The sequence below is a fragment of the Castanea sativa genome, chromosome 9, assembly GCF_040712315.1.
Source record: "Castanea sativa cultivar Marrone di Chiusa Pesio chromosome 9, ASM4071231v1".
Taxonomy (NCBI): Eukaryota; Viridiplantae; Streptophyta; class Magnoliopsida; order Fagales; family Fagaceae; genus Castanea; species Castanea sativa.
The window spans coordinates 15101631-15121609 of record NC_134021.1 but is presented as its reverse complement, the minus strand read 5'-3'; the positions used below and the strand labels follow the sequence as shown (position 1 = coordinate 15121609).

General features: G+C 34.3%; 1 pseudogene; it reads left to right on the top strand.

Moving 5' to 3' along the window:
* The first annotated feature begins 5376 nt into the window (after positions 1-5376).
* LOC142611282 (uncharacterized) lies at positions 5377-12396 on the top strand (annotated as a pseudogene).
* The last annotated feature ends 7583 nt before the right edge of the window (positions 12397-19979 follow it).

Genomic DNA, 19979 nt, shown 5'->3' with positions numbered 1-19979 from the left:
GAGACCGTAGCATTTATCAAGAAATACTTAGCTATTGCTGCCTATTTCTTGAACCCCACCTCTCACAAATCACAATTCCTAATGAACTAGGATATCTTTTTTGTCAATAGCATGATTGATTTAAGAGACTTTTTTGACAAATCATAATTCCTATGGAGACTTGTTTCAGTTCAGTACAGCATCTGAATTCTGCGTTCGCAGAAACTTCCAATGACTTATCAAAGTCACAGTATTATTGGACACGCTTTAGCAGAATTGACAAGCAGGTCATTGTGACAATGACCGTTTCATATGCGCCAAGATGTTTTACAAATTTTCACATCAATTTTGTCTTTTGAAACTTGATTTGATACCAATGGTTCGATTTTTGCTCTCAGTATTTCATTCTAATAGTTAGGAATTATGATTTTGTTTGAAATTAAACTTTTGTTCATCTGATAGTAAAAATGATGTTTTTATTCTAAAATTCTAAAGTTATTTTTTTAGCTTTAAATTTTACTGTTAGGTTAAACGATGGTTGAAAAATTAAATAGGGTAATACATAAATATAAAGAAATTTATATGATTTTTAAAATTTGGTACTTGTATAATGTTACCTTAATTGTATTCTAGAGAATATAATATTTGCCCAAATTGCAAATGATATGCTCCCATTTATATAAAATCTTTTAGACACTATTTCCGTATTTCTCCCTCAGTCAAATGTTGTCCTCAATGAAATTAATGCAATTAGAGACAGTTCTTAAATTTAAGATGGAAAATAGAAGAAGAATGAGCCAGGTACGTTAAGTCATTTTATTTGATTAGTGGACATACATATTGTCACTTCCTTGTATTGGGAAAAAAAACACATAAGCATATAAAATTAAGGAAAAAAATATAGAAGTAAAAATAAAAGAATATCAATAGCTTCTATTAGGATTTGTCAAGTCCGCATGTTACTGTTTATTAACACTAATGGAATTCAAGGAATACAATTGCTGTCTGTTCACATTAGTCATACGCTTATTGCGTTAATTAATTCATGTGATTTACTATTTTGTTGCATGAGCGCGCGAATTGGATGTAAGTAAATAGAAAAGAACATCTAGGATTGTTACTGTTATTTTTCCTCAAACAAAAAAAAGGAAAGGATTGTTACTATTATTGAACACTAATGGAATAAAATGAATACAGGTTACAATTGTTGTCTATTCATGTTGTTCATCAAGAAGTTAGCCAATTAGGCTTGGCCTTACTCTTTCTTAGAAATGTTTGTGGGCAGATATTCCATAGTTTCACGAACCCTAATTCCTGGAGTCTTTATGGCTAAATATTGTAAAAATGTAAGTTTATTGGCATCATGAAGAGAGAAGTAGAATTTGGCAACTTGTGTACTGAATTCGCTTGAAAATTTGTGAGGAGAGGAGAGAGAATCTGACACCAAATTTGGCACTTGAATTGCTGAAATTGATGTCAAATTTTCTCCCTCTTGCCCACCAGTGTTGATACTCATTGGTTTCTTTAAAAAATAAAATGCAACTAAGGCTTGAATCCCCCTCCCTTAAAAAAAGAGGTTAGCATTCACAATGGCAGTGTTAAAGTAGCTAAAAAGTTATTTTTAGCACCCCAAACACCAAAATGCAAGCAATATCGGAGCTGCTAAATCTTTAAAAATAATTAACAACTCGTTACAGTGAACTACTATTAATTGCAATCCACTATAGCAAGTTGCTAATTGCTTATTAAATTGCCATGTTAAATTATCGATTGTTCTAAAAGTTTAAACTAATATAATAGGGTAAATTTAATCATTTAACAACGTACTTCTAACATTGCTTTTATTGGTTTTTATTCTATCTCTCATCTAAGCCTCTCATTCTCTCTTTTGTGAGTGGATATTTTATATTATTTTAATTGGTGATGTGCTGAACTAAAAGATGAGATGTTGAGTGTATTGTTAAATATGATGTTAAATAGATAGAGTAGGTGTTTGAGATACTAAAAGCTATATTTTTTGTTAGCACTACCTATGTGAATGCTTTATAGTTTTAGCATCAACCATTGGGCGACTCCACACTTTGATGATCATATTGAAAGATAATTTATTTATTCCCAAAAGGAATAGATATTTTAACAAATAAAGAATGCGTGTGTGTATTAAATAAATTGATAGTTTTAACAATGGAGGACGGTGATAAATTTGAACCTTAAACATTTTTGTTGGGAACTCAAAATACCAGTTATCATATATCAATAAATAAATAAAGTTCTGTTTTTAATTTTTAATTATAAATGAATATATTTGTAGTTTTTCATTGTATGCTTTTATTGTAACTAGATGATATCTCGCGCGATGCGCGAACTACTTTACAATTTCATTTGAAATCATTTTCATGTATATTAAAATCTACATATAAAACTTAATACTTATTTTGTTGTATAATATTTATGTTTGCCCACAATATTGTTAAATACTTTGAAACTTGATTCTTTTTTTTTTAATTCATAATTTATTTTAAAAAATTGTATAACATTGTAAGATTATAATATATTATAATATTTACTGTAAGGACACAATTCTAATTCCCAAACCACGACTGGGAGGAAAATGGGCTTGAAAGGCCTTTCTTCACAATGAATTTGTAGAGGATGAGTTTGTAATTTAGATTTCTAGGATGGTTTAGACAATTACAGAAAGAACGGGCTTTGGGCCCAATGGAACAAAACAAAGAATCGTTTGCAAAGAGTAAGACTGAGAAATCGTTCTCGGATTGTTTCCGAGGATGGTTTATAATAATATTTCTCAAGTTTGGATACAAGTGTTGATTATCATTTACTATTGGCTCTATCTCTTCTACTCCAAAAAGTCCTCCTCTTCTTCGTATGCCTTCCCTCTTATTTATATCCCTTTCTTTCCCTTCATCCCCTTCCACTTTCTGGTTGCAATCCTCATTTTCGGATACTTGTCCCATCCATTCTTCCCTAAAGCCCGCTGGGATTAGGGACCAAGTTCCAAGCTCTATGCTCAGGTCCCATCCTTCCATCTATACAGTCAGCGTATCAATTACAGAGCTTTTAATGTATGGGCGGTGGTAGCAGCTTTATTTTTAGACATTCCACCGCTCTTTCTATTGTCCTCCACGTATACTGTATATCCCCATAGTTGTAGGACTCTTTATAATATAACCCAGGGACACTAAACTTTTCTTCCTATGTCCTCGGCCTAGTAATCCGAGGACAAATCTACTCCTCGGACGTATTTGGATATTTAAATAGTCCACGATCATTTTGATGTCTTCGGATTTGGGTTTCCAGCCCAAAATACTTCGTTGGACCATCCTTCATCAATTACTGGGCCCAATACCCCTACATTTACCATTAAAGGTAGATTTTATTTTTTAAACTGATTAAATGATTTTGAAATCTATAAATAAGAATTCAAAATATAAAATATATTATAAAATTACATAAATTTAAGCTACCTACCAAATACTTTCTTAATCACTCTATTCTCACAACCAAATATGGAGACCTTGATCATAAACACCCAATTAATTATCTCAATGGAATTAAGGAAATCATCTGTAAGTATCATCATAAAGAGAACATGATTAAACAAAGAGAAATTTGATAAAGACACATTCATTTATCAAAATTCAATTGACTTTAGTTGGACTTCTGTATTCTTTAAAAAAAAAAAGCAAAAAATACTTTTAAGTCACAATCGATTTTTGTTTTTACCACTATGGCTATATACAAAGAAACCTACAAATTATGAATTCTAACACAAAATTAAAAAAAAAAAAAAAACTAACTTCATAAATAATCAATTAGAATGTTTCTTTTTATTTTTCTTTAGTTCTAAAATAAAATACATTTATAACTTTTCCAAACCAAAATCTCAAACACCCAAAGACTCCAAGCGAATCATAACCTTCACAAAATCTACAATATCTGACTTCAACATCAAAACCGTAAGCTATCGTCATTGAATAAAAAACGCAAGTCCCCTTCCTTGGTCATAGCCTACTTATACGGGTTATAATCAAATAATTATGCAACGTTGGAGTTATGTAGGTGTTATTGAAAGGTTAAAGCTAAATGACATCATTTTTTGCTAAGTGTATTTGAGATAGGATGATATGAAAGGCTATGAACATGTGTATATAAAAGAGTAAAAGTGAAAATGATGAATGGAAATGCAAAGAGTTTTTTGTGTATGTGAGAGAAATGTCTTGAAACATTAAATCAAATGAAATAAATAATAGTCTTAAAACATTGAATACAAAATGTAACAAAAATTAGTCTTAAAATATTGAATCAAAGAAAATAAAGAGTCCACTTTTAAATTTGTTTTTATCTTTAATATGGCTTAAGGGTTTCTCAATTCTATTCATAAAGTGCTCCACATGGCAGAATCTCATGCTCTCTCGCATGAGGTCTCTGCTTTTATATATATATTGATTGATTAGTCTTCCCTCAAACAGTGGGTTTCAGTTAGCTCAACTAACAAATTATTCTTCAAGAAATGGGTTATCGCCTACCGCACTTTCACAGCACCTGAATTTGACTTCCAATTCCTTTCTAAAAAATTAACAATTCTAATTTGATTTTCAAATTTCAATTCCAATCCAACTTAGTTGGTGTACCCTGTATTTGGGTCTTGAAGTTGACAACCTTACGGGAACCATTCCAACTTTGATAGCACCCTTTTTTCTTTTTTTTTCTTTTTTTCTCTCTCTAAATTGTATTGTTCTTTTTTTTTCTCTGAAAAAAATTGTAATGTTCTAAATTTAGTTTCTCCTGGACAATTCATAAGGAAGCTCACCTAGTTAGGAAGCATGCATGGCTATCATCAGTCCTGGAACTTCTAAAATGATAATTTTTTCCTCGGGAACAATTTGTTTCAAGAATGAAATTTTAATTTCATAGCTGTGAAATCCGAAATAGAGTGCCTACAACGGCCCAACTTGTATTTTTAAATAATTCATTTGTAAAAAGTAACTAAATTTTATCTCATCCATTAATTCATAGCAATTCTTCTCTTTTTTTCGGGACTTTGGACCAACAGTACACCAACCTTTGTCGCCTTAACGCAATAGGTTGATGAAAATAAATCTATGAAAAACTAACCTCATCAAAAAAAAAAAAAAAAAAAAAACTAACCTCTTTTATTATTTTCAAAAATAAATAAATAAAACATCTTTCTTGATGGAAATTATTCCTCAAGAAATAAATAAAACACCTACCGCACTTACAGCATCTAGAAATTCTACTTCCAGTTCCTCTCTCTATCAATTCTAATTTGACTTTCAATTCCGCACCAACTCAATAGTATCCTTTTTCTTCTGTATAAATTGTAATGTTGTTTAGCTTCTCCTAGACAATTCACAAGGAAGCTCTCCTAGACCTAGTCCTGTTAGCAAACATAGCCATCATCAGTGTCGGGATTTGTAACTTCTTCGACTAGTCTAAGCCAATACTGTCTGTCCGGTACGTATGATCCTTCCTTTGCTTTTATAATTCATATATCTTCCATACATAGTATATATATAAATAAGATACATGATAAATTGTCTTGTATTCTACGGGTTAGCAGCATACCGCACTTAACATCTAAATTTTACTTCCAATTCCTTTCTATCAATTTTAATCAGACTTTCAATTCCACACCAACTCAGTTGTTGAACCTTACGGGAACTATCCTAGATTTGATAGTACACTTTTCTTCTTTGGCTACTCCTGGACAATTCACAAGGAAACTCTCCTAGTTCTAGTTAGCAATCACGGTCAGCATTAGTGTTGGGACTAGTAAATTCTTCAACTTGTCTATGGCAATATTTTGTGTCTGGTACGTACGATTCCTCCTTTGATTTATAATACACATATCTTCGATAGATACACTATTTCTCCGTCAGTCAGAATTGACTGCATGGAAGGCTACAATCAGATCTTGGCCATAGTACTCTTCCTATACTTCAACTGTTTAATGGCTGTATTAAAAGTTTCACTGGCCCTATTCCTTGATCATCTGGTTAGCTAATTGATCAATGACATTATTAAATGTTTGAAGGAGACTGCACGAATGTCTGTCATCCTAAACCCAGACTCTTCCTCCAATTGAAGGATTAAATCAATCATCCAAGATATCAATAATGTTATTGATGTCAATGTCATCCTAAACCCAGATTCTTCTTCCCATTGCACATTCAACCAATCATCCCAAGATACAAATAGCGAGCCCATCGCAACCCAAGCCAGGATCTTCAGGTCCTGTGGGCTCGCCCAAATTTGATTGACAGTTGACTTGGAGATAAAGATTATAAATTGACGTCCCATGACATGAGGACAAGATTTGGAATTATATTAATTGACAATATATTATTCTAATAGTTAGGAATTATAATTTTGTTAGAAATTAAACTTTTCTGCATCTAACAGTCAAAATGATGTTTTTACCCTCAAATTCTAAAATTATCTTTTTACCTTTAAATTTTAATGTTGAGTTAAATGACAGTTGAAAAATAGGGCACTACATGTATAAAGAAATTCATATGATATTTAAAATTTGCTACTTGTAAAATTCTAGCTTAACTGTATTCTAGAGGCAATATTTACCTTCAACCCTTTATCAAATTCAACCAAGTACGAGCAAATAATGTGTTAATAAAAACAACCATATCATGTCTTTAAGCCTACTTCAATTCTCTGCTTTTCTACGATTTTGTCCTAATTTATCAAAAACAAGCTAGAAATGAGCCAACTATATAATGTTTACAAATATTGCAAGGACAAAATTTAACTACAAACTTGATTGTAACTTAAGGCTATAACTTCACTCAATATTTTTTTATTGGATATAAATTTTGACAAATCCACCATCGAATTAGATTTTCTTCTTATATTCTCTATGCTTGCAAAATTTTCAGAAGATTGAAGAGCAATAGCTATGTCATCAATTGTTTAAATTGCAAGTTTTTGAAATCTAAAATTATCTATAAAAAATAAGTTTATACTCCCATTAACATAAAATTTGACATGTGTATTTTACTTTTAAGAACATAAAAATATGCAACCAACGGTTAAATTTTAAAAATATGTAGTCATATTAATTTTTTTAATGAAAATTGTAGCATTAAGCTATAAGAAAATTTGTAGTCAAATTTTGTCCAAGAAAATGATATACTCTCATTTATATAACATCTTTCAGACGCTATTTCTCCCTCAGTCAAAATTAACTATCTAAAAGCCTACAATCATAGATTAGCTAGTAGACTTCGATGGGAACACTGTTCCTATCTTGAAGCATTAACGGGTTCGTCTAGTTGCATTGGAGCCCCAAAGAACTATCAAAATTGATTATCTTAACCTTGAAATGAATGTGGGCAGAATTAAAAGTTTCACATGACCTATTCTTGTGTCATTTTCTTTCTTGAATGTTCATCTTTCTTGATTTGCTTGCCCTCTTAACAAATATTACAGATTAATCTATTATAATAAAATAGAAATTACAACACTCAAGTTATATTCAAAACATTAGTTCACAATACATTGAGAAAATACAATAATATCTCTAGTAACAAATACAACCTCACCATAAAATCCAGTAGCACTTCAACTCTCTATGGTTGTAGTACAAAAAGAATCCTCCTAGAGAAAACCACCACAAAATCTAGTAGCATCTCTGTGGTTGTAGCACAAAAAGAATCCTTCTAGAGAAAACCCCAATTTACCTTCTTTGTGTGTCTTGAGCAAAAAAAAAAACTCACATTTTCTTTTTTCCCCTAGGGCCGCACAAAGCACTATTCTTTTTCCTTTCAGTCGCCTTCAAATCTGTGTATTTCTCTCTCAGTCTATCTTTTATCTATACGCTCACAATGCTTATATATATAAAGCTCCTGCAGCCTCACTCTATTCCAATATGAGTATCAATAACAGTAGGCAACAAACTCCTATATCAACTTGGAATAGAATTCCATGTGGGTTGGACTTCTTAGGTGTTGTGCACCCCCAACATTTCTAGTGCATTCGATAATAACTGTCTTCCGATTTAATTGGTCTATATTTTACTGCCTCTAGAGTCTAGACTACCATAGAGATAGAGTTACCAATCCTTTGTCTTGATTATCAAATTTAGTGTTAAGAATCGACTATCTATTTAGCCAAAAATCCATAGCTATTTCTGTCTATTTCTTGAACCTCACGTCCTCGCAATTCCTATCGATCTAGGATAGCTTTTTGGTCAATGACATGTTAATTTAGGAGTCCTCAAGTTCATGTGGTTTACAATACTACAACTTTTCAAACTAATCTAATTAGATGTGGGCTGGAGACTCAGTACAAGTTAACTGCTTCAGTTAAAGAAGAAAAAAAAAAAAAGAAAGAACTTTTATCAGACTCATAACTAGCTGGATAGCAGCATCCAAATTCTACTTTCAATTCTTTCCAAAGAAATTTCCAATTAACTTATCAAAGTCACAGTACCAGACACATTTTAACAGAATTGACAATCAAGTCATTGTTAAAATGGCCGTTTCTTATAAACCAAAAAGTATTCTTTTGTGTGTCATTCTTATCTACATGATGTTCACTTTTTTGAATTTCCACAGAAAGTTGTGTCCTACTAACATATAATTTTGTTAAATCTAACTGAATTTTTTGTATTCCACAGAAAGGAAACATTGTTATTAGATTCTATCTTTCACTTCAAACTTGCTACCCCAACAAAATGACACAGTCTTGTCTCAGCTACGAGTGGTTTTTCTTAATATTCTTTCATGGGATTCTTCTTATGTGTATGAGCTCATGTTTGATATCGGCAACAGTTCCAACTTTTGCAAATGAGACTGATTACCTGGCTTTACTTGACTTCAAGAATCGGATGACTCAAGACCCACTTCAAATCATGAGCTCATGGAATGACTCCATACATTTCTGCAACTGGTTAGGTGTTACATGTAGCCCCTCCAGTAAGCAAGTCATTGTTTTGGACTTGGAAACTAAGAGATTGGTTGGCCCCATACCACCCTCTTTGGGAAACCTTACTCACCTCACAAGAATCAACCTACGAAACAACAGATTTTATGGAGAAATTCCTCAAGAAGTGGGACATCTACAAAACCTGCAGCATCTCGATTTAAGTGGGAATTCCTTTGGTGGTAAACTTCCACCGAATCTGAGCAATTGTACACAACTTAGAGTGCTTAATGTTACTTACAACAATCTTATTGGGCAGATTCCACACCACCTCAGCTCATTGTCAAAGTTGGTGTATCTATCTCTTGGTTTGAACAACCTCACAGGAATTATCCCAGCTTGGATTGGAAACTTTTCTTCTTTGTATGGTCTTGGTCTTTCCAGGAACAAATTTCAAGGAAGCATACCTAGTGAACTTGGCCGTCTACCAGGCTTGGGACTTTTTCAGCTTTCTCAGAATTATCTGTCTGGCACCATCCCTCCACTGATCTTTAACATTTCATCCATATTATTTTTCTCTGTTTCTCAAAACCAGCTACATGGAAGCCTTCCAACAGATGTTGGTCTTACTCTTCCTAACCTTCAAGTATTTTATGGCGGTTCGAACAATTTCATAGGACCTATTCCTGTGTCACTGTCAAATGCTTCTCAACTTCAAATCCTTGACCTTACTCTTAATCTTCTAACCGGGACAGTGCCTAAAAATCTAGGAAGCTTGCAAGGATTGGATACACTTTATTTAGAAGCCAATAGTCTTGGATATGGGAAAGATGGTGACCTGAAATTCCTCATTTTCTTGGCTAATTGTACTAGTTTAAAGATGTTGGGTCTTGCTACTAATTATTTTGGAGGACTATTGCCCAACTCCATAGCCAACCTTTCCACCCAGCTACAAATTCTTTCTTTGAGTGATAATATGATCCATGGTGACATCCCTGTTGGGATTGGGGACCTTGTTAACTTAACCGTTCTGGCATTAGAATATACCTATTTGGGAGGTACTCTCCCTCATGTTATTGGGAAGCTTCTAAAGTTAGAGGGATTATATTTGAGTAATAACAATTTTTTTGGGCCAATCCCTTCCTCCTTGGGTAACTTAACTACACTGACAGAACTCTTTATGGAGAGGAATAAATTTGAGGGAAGGATACCCCCAAGCCTAGGAAATTGCCAAAATTTGCTTTTACTGAACCTTTCTCATAACAATCTCTCTGGCACCATACCAGAACAGGTTATGAGTCTTTCATCCGGATTTGTCTTATAATTGTTTAATAGGAGCACTACCTTTGGAAGTGGGCAACTTAATACATCTTGCCAAGTTAGATCTTTCAAACAATAGATTATCAGGCAAAATTCCCACCACCCTTGAGAATTGTATTAGTTTGGAGCACCTGTATTTGGATGGTAATTCATTTGAGGGAGAATTTCCTCAATTCTTGAAGAACTTAAGAGGTTTAGAAGATATAGATCTTTCTCGTAATAAATTGTCTGGGCATATTCCTGAATTTCTTAGCAAGTTTTTGGCACTTAAGCATCTCAATATTTCTTATAATGATTTTGAGGGTGAAGTGCCAAGTGATGGAATTTTTGCAAATGCAAGCGCAATTTCAATACTTGGAAATGATAAGCTATGCGGTGGTGTCCAAGGATTACATTTATCTACATGCTCAAGTAAAAATCCTAATTTTTCTCGGAAGCTTCTTGTACTCGGAATAATAATTCCTGTCACTAGTATAATCATATTTGTACTTCTTCTATTGTATTTTTTCCCTACATGTTCTATTGTGAAAAATTCAAGGGAGGGAGCTTTAACTGCGTCTTCTTTTGAAGTCTGCCAATTACCTATCTCGTATGCTGAACTCTTGGAATCAACAAATGGGTTTTTTGAGAACAACTTGATTGGTTCAAGTAGCTTTGGCTCTGTATACAGAGGAGTTCTTTCTAGAAATGGAGCAGTCGTTGCAGTTAAAGTATTAAACCTTCAACAACAAGGAGCTTTGAAGAGTTTTATTATTGAATGCAATGCTTTGAGAGATATACGTCATCGTAATCTCCTTAAAATTATCTCTGTTTGCTCGAGCGTGGATCATGAAGGGAATGATTTTAAGAGCTTAATTTTTGAGTTCATGTGCAATGGAAGTCTAGAGCAATGGTTGCATCCTAAAAGTGATGAGCAACATCAAAGGAAGAATTTGAGCTTCCTTCAAAGACTGAACACAGCTATCGATGTTGCTTATGCATTAGAATATCTCCATCACCATTCCCAAACGCCAATTGTTCATTGTGATCTAAAGCCAAGCAATATACTCCTTGATGAAGATATGGTAGCCCATGTTGGTGATTTTGGATTAGTGAAATATATTTTTGACGCATCAAAAAATCTCTCCAATACTCAAACCTTATCGCGTGGATTAAAGGGTTCCATTGGGTACATTCCTCCAGGTAATTTTTCTACCAAATGAAAGTTCACCTCATTTCTTGCATAACATTTAATTTAATATTAGACTAAAATAGGGATTCTATTTAAAAAAATAATTATGCTGCTGTTTGACACCACTTCCTGACCAGGGAAAAATATATTTGACACCATTGAACTTGAAATAAATGTCTGTTATGGAGGGCCATATGTGCAACCTGTGCATGATGCATTAGTGGCTATCTTCTAAGCTCATAATACTTCCATTTGTTACTAAAAATGTGTCAATGAATTGTAGAATATGGGATGGGTGGCCAAGTTTCTACACTTGGAGACATTTATAGCTATGGGATACTCTTGTTGGAGATGCTCATTGGGAAAAGACCTACGGATGAAGTGTTTAAAGATGGTCAGAACATTCACACATTCATTGCAATGGCTTTGCCTGAACATGTCATTGATATAATTGACCCATTAATGTTCTTTGAAGAGGATGAAGAAGAAGTTGATGGTACAAGAAATGAAGAAGACGGAGAAGGAAGAGCAATAATTGAAGAAGAGAATCTGCATGTCAATGTTAGTAGCAGAATGATCGATTGCTTGATGTCAGTGTTCCAAATTGGATTGTCATGTTCTGCAAGTTCACCAAATGAGCGGATTCCTATAAATGTTGTTGTCAATGAAATGAATGCAATTAGAGACATTGTTCATAAATTAAAGAAGGAGAGGAGAAGAGCTGGGTATGATAATTTGATTATGTTGCAAGAAATTGTAATTACAATGGTTGCATTTTCCTTATCAATCACACCCTTGTAGCGTTATGAATTTATTCATTTGATTGTCTGTTTTGCAGAATGACCAGATAAGATGGAATCTCTATGTAATGACCCTTGATTGAGAAATATCTCCGAGGCTAGCTAGTGATGGCCATATATTATAAGGCTTGTGACATTCAACCATTTGTGCCATTGTTTTCCAGATCAAAGGTAATTTAGATCAATGGCTCACTGCTCACTGCTCACTGCTCACTGTTATTTGTCAATGCCATTTTCTATAACCTTATTACTATATTCTTTTTATCATGGATTGTACTATCGCTTCTTTAATCGTAATATCTAACGTGTTTCATACGCTATTCCTATCACCAGATATATTGGCTACTAGGTCGTGTGTCTTACTATTCATGGGACCTATTTTTGTCATTTTCTTTCTGGATTGTTTTTCTTAATTTGCTTTCCCTCTTTTTTATTATTTATTTATTTTGAGAAGAGATTTGCTTTCCCTGTTCTCTTAATATAGCTAATTGATCAGTAATCACTAAAAAAATGTCGTTTTTATGGAGCCATCCATAATAACTATATCTTTTGGTTTAATTCCTCGATCTCTCACGCCCTTTGTACTCGCATCAATACCTTTGGCTCTCGAGTCAGCCCATTGCAATGCAAGCCAGGATCATCAGGTCCTGTAGCCTCGCACAATTGATGACCTGTGCACTCGATATATTGAGATAGTTAATTAATCTTATCTGTTGTAATTTAGTTATGTTGGAAGCCATAAAGAGTGGCCCTTATACCAAATTTAAACACAAGGTAGTTTGAATGAATTATCATTCACACTAATCTGTTGAATGTTGTATGTATTGGATTTATAATTGAGGATATAAGGTGAAATATAAATAGATAAAGATGACAACAATTCAAAATTGTCAACAGAATTAAATTACAAAGGATAAGATGAAGTAATTATCTTAATACAGGACAAGATCAACGTATATGCATGGTTTTAAAAACCAGTACAGAGACAAAGAACCGTAAAAATGACTGATTACTGGTTTTTTGGTCCGATTGGGGTTGGACCGATGGTCGAACTGGTGATGTCATAATTAATAATTAATAATTTTATAATTAGAAAAATAATAAATAAATTATATAATAATTTTATAGTAACTAATGATATTTACTTTAAAAAATTTATATCATAAAAGTTTAATCAGAATCATTAAAAACAAACTTATAATGAGAAATAAATAACTAAATAACTCCCCTACTATCCCACCTACCTCCCTTGGCATTAAATTTTCTCAACCTACCCCCACTTTCTTCTACTTTTGTTGTTCGAAATACTACCTCTATCCAAAATTTGCTTCTCTCTATTACACAAAATCCGAATCTAATTCTTCACTTTTCATTTCTTCTCCTCATTTTACACATCTTCCTCTACCTTTCTCTCTGCCAAGCAAAGTTCAACCTCACTCCACAGCTAGCATGTTTCCAAAATACCATTTCTTTTACAACAGATCAGTGTTGCTTCTTCCCCAAATTTTGTTTCTTTTACAACAACTGAAGAACCCTTAATCTTTTCTAAAATGGAGAAGAGGTTGCCTTGATGAGAGAGAAGCTGAGATATCAAAATAAACGAAGAAATGTAAGGTTGAAGGAGAAAAGATTAAGGGTTCTTCAGTTCTTGTCCTTTGAAGCTCGTTCATCTGCTCAAAATATTGCAAGGCCGAGAGAAAAAGGAGGCGAGAGGCCGAGAGAAAAAGGAGGCTAAGGCAGAGGCACTGACCACCAAATTCCAAAGCCGAACAGAGAAGACGAGAAAGAGTGAGAGAAAAAAAATTCAGAGGAAACGAAGGCTAAGAGTGTGAGAGAGGGTTGTGAGGGAAAGAAAAAGAGAGGATATGAGTTGTTAGGGTTAGGTTTCCCAAAACAACGTAGTTTTAGGTTGGGAAAAAGGTAAAAAACGGTGTAGTTTTTCAGTTTCAACACAACCGGCCAATAACTTGTTTAACCATACTAGTTTTTGGTTTCACGGTTAAACCGGCCGATTTTTTATTATTCTCAATTTTTAGCTATTTTCTGGTTTTTAGTCATAACCGAACCGAATTAGTAGCCAGCCCCCGGTTGAACTAGTCAGACCGGCCGGTCCAGTCCAGTTTTTAAAACCCTGTGTATATATGCTTACATGAATTATTATGGAAAAGCCAGCCAATATGTGAAATGGACAATAATGGCATGTTTTGCTAATTTTCAATTCAATTTTTGTTGCCAATTAAAACTTCGACCACCAACAGTAATAGAAAATTTCATATAAATATTATCTACACACACACATACACACACATATATATATATATATATATATATATATATATAATACCTAAAAGCTTTAGCATAATATTTATTATTGCTACGCTTCTTAAGTCACATTATCATAGCGTTTCAGTTTACTTCGATTTATTTCAGTCCACTTAAATCCAATTCAATCCATTTGGTCTACTTGGTCCAATTCAGTCTATTTCGGTCCACTTCAACTCATTTGGTCAATTTCGGTCCATTTTTCCCATTTCAATGCATAAGGTCTAATTCGGTCCATTCCGGTCCAATTCGTTCATTTCTATGCACTTCTATCCATTCAGTCTACTTTGGTCTAATTTGGTCCTTTTGGTCCCCTTCGATTGACTTCAGTCCACTCCGGTCCACTCCGGTCCACTACAGTCTATTTCAGTCCACTTCGGTCTATTTCTATTCACTTCAGTTCTTTTAGTCCATTTCAATTCACTTCGGTCATGACATTTGTATTCATTTACATTATGATAAGAAATCTCTTCTATATTCATTCAAAACATTTTTCAGATGTCTAATTTTTTGGATAGTGGAGAAATGTTATTTAATTATAGTGCATATGTATTATCACATTAATAAAAAAAAATTTAACACATCTCGTTAGTTAGTGACTAGTATTACATAAAACACGAGTAAGTCTCATTGTTTTGTTTTTGTTTTTGTTTTTTTTGTTTTTTTTTTTGTTTTTGTTTTTTGAGGTGAAGGTTGGTTGTTTGTTTTGGGTTTGTGTAATAAACATGAAGGCTATTTCATATCATTTTAACCTAAGCCTATAGAGTGATCACGTTAGTTAGGACATTCAAGCAAGGTTGCTTTCCCAGTCTTCCCCATAAAAGAATTGCATACATAGGGCCAGGTTCGGATAGATCGAGCCCAATATGATGCAAGACAGGATCGTCAGGTCCAAATTTAATTAACTTGGAGATGTGGAGACTACAAATTGATGACTCACGCACACTAGGACAAAATTTGGTATTTCAGCATGATTTGGTTATTATGGTGCATGCAAACGTGCAAATGCTTGCATTATTTATTATGGAGTTTCTCAAAAAAAAAAAAAAAATTATTATGGAAAATCCAGCCAATAAGTGATGGTAGATAGGAGCATGGCCAAGTTTTGCAAATTTTCACTTCAATTTTGTCCTTCGAAACTTGATTTAGCTTATCTCACGGTCTAATGATCCGATTTCTGCTTTCAATATATCACTTAAATAGTTAGGAATTATGATTTTGTTTGTGAGTAAAATTTTTTTGTAAATTAATTTTTTTTTTCATTTAACAATTAATGAGGTTTTTAGCCTTATATTGTAAGATTATCTTTTACCCTTAATTTTTTGTTAAAGTAACCTTGAAAAATGGTGTGTTACATATATATATATATATATATAGAGAGAGAGAGAGAGAGAGAGAGAGAGAGAGAGAGAGATTGATAGGATTTGGTATTTCGAGCTTTTCAGCATGAAAAATATTTTAAATCATTTCCAGGTCCAGGCCCAGGCCCAAGCCCATCATCTAGTGATCACATTGGGACTTGGGACACGCAAGCAGGATTGCTCTCCCACATAAAAGAAGTCCATACATATAGGGATTGAGATCATCATTTCCTGTGGGATCGCCCAAATTTGATTGGTCTTTCACACACTATTTCTCCCATAGTCAAAATCGACTACTTTAAAGTCGATGGGAACTTCGTTTCTATCTTGAAGCAATAACGTGTTGATCTAGTTACCATTGGAATCGCAAATGTATCTAAGATTTTAAGTTGATTATTCAATAACCTTGAAATGATAGTCGGCAGAATTGAATGTTTCACATGACCTATTGTTGTGTCATTTTCTTCTCTTGGGTTGTCTTTCTTGGTTTGCTTTCCCACCAAATAGAGCTAATCACTAAATTACTACTGTATTTCTAGAGCATTATTCGATAATAACTATCATCCAATTTAATTGCTCGATAACTATCATCTAATCCTTGTGTCATGATTATCAATTTTAGTTTTGAAAGCTTGGATTTGTGTTAAAAACACCAAAGCTCTTTAGATCTCAAAATTAAAAAATTACGGCTCCGTTGATTTTATTCTAACTTAAATTAAGTGCGGAATAGAGTAAATGCGAGCGAACAAACAATACAACTACTCTAAGCCATATTCAATAAAACACAACAGTAAAATGAAAGCTAAAAGAGTAGGGAAGAGAGATACAAACACAAGCTAACACTCCAATGTGTTGTTGAAGAGGAAACCGAAGAATTCGGCAAAAAACCTCTTCGCCGCCCTCCAAGCGGTAAATCGATTCACTAGACAATAAGTTGGGATGCACGAATAGCAAAAGACCCTCTAAGCCTAGTCTACCCAATGCACCTAAGCTCTCCAAGCTCCTACTCTAACAAGGCTTCTCGGAACCGTGTCTTGTCTAGCTTTCTAGATTCCGCAATGTGCCCGATTGCATCTGCCAAAACTTGGCTTCTTCCAATACTTCCCAGCAGCACCAAAAACTCACTGGACACTTAGTATAGGTGTGGTAAGTGTTTGAGAAATCAACCTCTCAAGGATTTAGAAATGGAGAGGTAGGAGTAGAGGAAAACCACAATGGATGGTGTGTAGAATTGTGGGTATGACAATCTCACACTCTCAAGGGTTTGAGGCTAGGGTTTTCTCTTTTGAAAAGCTCTCTACTCAATATGTGGGTAATGATGGTATATATAGTGTGTATGAAGATGTAGTGGAGCAGATAGAACAAAATAGCAGAATAGACTGTTTCGCGGGTATCTCGAGGGAAGGCCTTACTCGCGAGACACCCATAAAAACCAGCTGTCACCATCTGTCATGACTCTTCGTATTCCAGTCATATGCAAGACACATGCATCACTTTGCAAGATGCTTAGTCGCGAGCTACCCACGAAAACTCTTCTGTCTTCAAATGCTTGAGTCTTCACACACACTCTCTCTCTCTCTCTCTATCACACAACCCTTACAATTTAATTCCACAATAAATACAGGGTATAAAAGATTGAATAAAATTACAATCAAATTTAGCACGGAATTAAAGTCAACACAAAATAGGTGTAAATCACAACTTTACAATTTCCCCCTTTGGCTATTCCGTGACAAAACACTCTATAACAGACTCTAGATTTAAACATGAGTTTGGAAACCGTGGCAAAACTCACTCACACCTAATCTAGAAGCTATGAAGCACTTGCACGAATACATCTGTATCTTGAAACACTCGCACACAAACAAAACTTTCATTAAGCTCATGATAAGTTGAATACACGGTACATATAGGAGCAAGTATAATGCGATCAAGATAAACATCAAGATATAAACAATGAAGCATAACTTGATCATACAAGAACAGTCATTACGGAATGACTACAATGATCATTTAACTAGTAAACGATCATCTGGACACACAATGCAATTAAGTGCAAAGCAAGAATCAATTGTATGTCTAAAACACTCAACCAATGCAAAATACCAAAGTATTCGCATTAAGGATATAAGATCCAACAAGGGCACAAGAGTGTAGTACTTAAGGTAAACTATAAGTACCAAAAAAAAAATGCTATAAAGCAATGAGATAAACACAAAGTACTTGAATATTAAACAAAATTTAAAACAAAGTACTTAAAGCTTTAAAAGAAAGCACTATAAATAAAAGAGTTCTAGACTATGGCAAAAGAAAGTAAACAACTAAAAATTAACCAAAAAGTCTATGAAGTGCATGTGCTACACTATGCTCCACTATGCTCCCTCTCAAAATGTGCTACTCCCCCTCAAAAAAATTTCCCCCTTTTTGACCAGAATGGCCAAAGGAGTTAGTCATCATCTCCTTCTAGTTTCCTTTGTATTTGATCCAATTGAGTTTGAAGAGAAGTGAACTTCATGTCGAAGCGAATATGGTGAGAGTGCATGATAGATGCAAGTCCAGATAGCTTGGTGCTGATGTCTTGAATAGATGACATAATGATGTCTAACTTCTCATCAGGAGCATGAAAGCTAGAGCTTAAACTAGCACAAGGAGCATTACTCTCTTGCTTGGTTGCCTTCGGGGTGTGACTAATGCTAGCGTTGAGAAAACGCGCGCTAATTGGATTAGGTCGTGGGTATGGTCTCTTATCTTCCAACAGGTGAACACCTTTCAACTTCAAAATTTTTGAGATAAGGCAACTAAAGGGAAGGCAATTCCTTGAGGCAGTCCTCTCGGCTATCTTGCGTAAGATGTGGAAGATATGAGAGCAAATGTCAATCTCCTCATCATGGACCAAGTCATAGAGAAATAAAGCCCAACCGAGATTCATGAAATTGGTACTTGAGAGAGGATAGAGGTTATGGAACATGATTGATGTAAGTAGCCTCAATTCGGGTGAAAGTGATGCAACACTCGCTACTTTTCCATTGGAAGAGAATTCCAAGTTCTTTCCTAGAGTTTCCCGAAGAAAATCCTGCTCGAGATCCAACTCATCGTACATCGGGGGCTTCAGAAACATAGGCTGGTTAATACATAGAATGTCAACAAGATAAGTTGGAGTTATTGTGAAATTCTTTCCTTTAACCCAACATTTCAGCTCATCTCCTTCAGCAATGGCATTCGCATAGAATTCTTTCATCATATTCTCATATGGTTCATCAAAACTTGACAGAAGGAAATTCCAATCCTTGGTAGCAAACCATTTTGGAATGCTCGTATCTAGAAGAGAGGCTTGGTCAACTGCTCTTTCAACCAACAAGGGGGCATCTTTGAAATATTTCTCATAAACTTGAGATGCAGCGTATGACCTAAATTTTTCAACATCATAAAGCCCTATTGAAGATCTGGTCCTCTTTGGCTTTGGGGTAAAATTGTCAAGATCTATCACTGGTTCTTTCCCTTTGCTACTTCCCCCTTTGACAGTTAATTTCTTGAAGGATGACATCTGCACAAGCAGACACAAAAGTACAAAAATAAAACAGAAACACAAAACAGACCATAACACTTGATTAGATTCAAGTTAGTCCAAAACAGAAGTAAAAAGAGCTTAAAACAGAGTATAATAAACTCAAAACAACATGTTATAAGTGTTGAAACATGTAAACATAAACACAATGCATGAAAATAAGTGACTGTGCATGTGTGTGCATGTCCTGATGCATGTGTGTGCAACAGGTGATGCATAGTGTGTGCCTAGGTGATGCATGGCATGGCATTGTGAGGCATAAAATGGGCACAATGTGTAAAACACACACCTATTGACCAAAACATGTTCAAACAATAGTAAACCCAAGCATTGAAACTCATTTGAGTCCAAAACAACACAAGGATGTCACTAGGACATTCTGTTAAACACCTAACATGCAATAGTGAGCAACACCTATGAATAATGCATGAACAAGATGAAATTTGCCTCAATACATGTTTAGAATGCCACAAGGGGCCAACACAGATACAAACACAGCAAATGGGACTCAGCCCAATCAAAATTTTGAAGAAATTTTCACA